This window comes from Gopherus flavomarginatus, chromosome 9, assembly GCF_025201925.1.
Source record: "Gopherus flavomarginatus isolate rGopFla2 chromosome 9, rGopFla2.mat.asm, whole genome shotgun sequence".
NCBI classification, from domain to species: Eukaryota; Metazoa; Chordata; order Testudines; family Testudinidae; genus Gopherus; species Gopherus flavomarginatus.
In genome coordinates, this window is record NC_066625.1 from 53,983,161 (window position 1) to 53,985,930 (window position 2,770).

Below are 2,770 nucleotides of genomic sequence, written 5' to 3' on the forward strand. Positions count from 1 at the left end.
GCCGGGCCGCTCGGAGCCTGGCCCGGGGATCGGAGCGGAGGGACCCCCTAGGGTTGGAGGTGGCTGCCGTGAGCTGGAGCAGGGGTCCCGGCTGACACTCAGGGTCGCCAGCCACCCAGAGGGCCCCGTTCAGAGGCGCCTTTCCCGGCGCTGGGACTCCGGCTGCTTGTCCAGCGTTTCTCCTTGGGCTGAGGTTCCCATAGGGGTTGGAGGGGCCGAGATGCGACCTTTTCCTTGGACCCCGGCAACATCATTTGCTCTTTCACCGGCGGAGAGATGCGGCAGGTCACTAGTACCAGGGGAGCCCAGCCAGGGACTGGTCTGTTCTCAGTACTGATCACCTAAATTCTCAGCTCCAGGGGCGGAGTTAGTGTGAGGGGCACTAAAGGGATCAGAAAATGCTGTAATCCCCATTTTTGCTCTTGTGTGTGGTTCATACCTGTGGACACAGGTATTCACCCAGAGGGGAGCTCTCCATTCCAAACACTAAGGCTAACAGAAGCCAGGAAATCTTCAAACATCTGGTTACAAAGCACTGAATTGGGGATGGCCCCACACTGCCCCAGCTGTTCAGGGCTCATGAGTCAGGCTCCAATAAATTGAGACTGGCTAGAAAAAATTGTGAGATTTAAGAAATGAGGAATTATTTTTCTTTGCCTTTGGATTTTAAGCCTTTCAAGGGTCGTATTTTTACACCCAGCCACAAGGGCTAGACATTTCCTTCATTAAAGAAATGAAAGTTTGGAGTCTTAAGTGATGACAGATTTAAGTACAGCGCAAGACTTGCAATAGTTTTGCAATGAGTTGGCAATACTGGGTTGAGAAGAGAGTGTCTTGTCTAATGTTTAGAGCAGAAGATAAGGAATCTGGATGCTTGGATTCTATTTCTAGCGTTTCACTGGGTGAATTTAAGCAAAGTTACATAAATCGCACACCAAGATTGAGAGTGGCTTTCAAAGCACATGGCAGCAAAACAGAGTTAGCAGAGGCACATTTTCCAGACACAGGTTAGCAGTGTCCATAAGGTCTGGCCCTCCCTCTGCCTTAGTTTACCCCATCTGTGAAATGGGTTTAATAATTCCTAGCTCACAGAGGTATTGGCAGCCTAAATAATTGACAAAACCCTGACTGGGATGATTTAGTTGGGATTGGTCCTGCTTTGAGCAGGAGGTTGGACTAGATGATCTCCTGAGGTCTCTTCCAACCCTGATGTTCTATGATTCTAATTACCTGGTTGATCCCCACTAGCAGCCTATGGCAAACCTGCTCTTGCAGCCTTCTAGTTGCTGGGACCCACAGGGCAGGGCATGAAGGGAGCTGATGGTGAGCAGCCCCTGACCCCTGTTTCGCCATCACAGACTTAGGGAAATAGGGGAAAGAGGAATCCAATAGCCCAGGGTGAATGTGAGCGTCCTTTTGCCATCCAAGCTGAGCACTTCACTTCTTATTTCCTCTTGCTCCCCTGAGTCCATAGCCTGACAATAACTGTACAGTGATCATGCCAAGGCCTGCAGGTCTACATAGTAAACCTAGTCTCTGGGACCGTACACCCCCGTGCACACCCACTGGGATTCTACTGCAAAGAGCTGTTTCTCTGTCGCATGCTTCTTCCTTGTAGGCTTGAGCTTTCCAGTGACTTCAGATTGGACCCTGGGTGTACAAGTGATACTCTTCTGTGACTCACATCCTGATGTGCCAGAACAGGGACATCCAGCCATGCCGACCACTCCCCCAAGTGTGCTGGGAAGTCTTAGGGTTACACCTAACATCTATAGAAGCTCACAATTTGTTTTAACTAAAAACCAAATGCACTGAGTCTCAGAGCCTGGGTCAGTTGATTGAGGCTCACAGGGCTCGCTGTGGGGCTAAAAATAGCAATGTAGACCTTTGGGCTTGGGGTGGAGCCCATGATCTGAGACCTACCTGCACTCACAGGCTTGTAGAGCCCAAATGTCTACAGTGGAATCTTCAGTTCCACCGCCCAAGCCCTGGGAACCAAAGTCAGCTGACCCAGGCCAGCCTCAGCCATCTAGTGGGTCTTTTATTGCAGTGTAGACATATCCATAGACTCTAGAGCAAGCCATAGGGTTGAGCTGGTCCAAGGGTCACTCTCTGGTTACTCATGTTTTGGAGCCACTTTAAAACATCTGCCTTCTCTTCTTGGTGCTCCATCACTTTTAATGCATGCAAAGCCACAGATCAACTGCAACCAGACTTGGCTAACCATTGTGAATATGTATATTGCTTGGAAAGTCTTTTCCTGCACACATATTTTGTACAGAAAGTAGGGGGCCAACCTGAGGTTAAGTTGTAAAATAAGCATAACCCTGTCACTGTAAAATCTTTACTTTTTTCTAATTCAACCTTAGAACATGTATTTTTGGTACCATTTCGATAAAAGTTTTCGATAAAGTTACAATATTGGTTTGAGTATCTTGAATCTCCTTAGAATTCTTCTGGGGTTGTGGGGAGTGGACATAGAATAATTGCAGGTGCCCAAGCCTGGCTTTTTTGTCAGGGGTTCCCCCAGCAAAGTTATTCTTGGGGGCTGACAGCAAACGTGGGCTGGTGGGTTCACTGCTCCCTCCCCAGCCCACAGAGCAGGGGCTGGGTCAGTACTGGGAACAGGGGCTGCAAAGTTCTTCATCAGACCCTGTGTGAACAGAGACGCTTGTCACCTACAAACTGTAATATCTGGTCTGTGTCCAGCTGAATAAATGATGGTTCTGTATCCGAGCCGGGCACTGAAGAAAGGAACTGGGGACTGGAG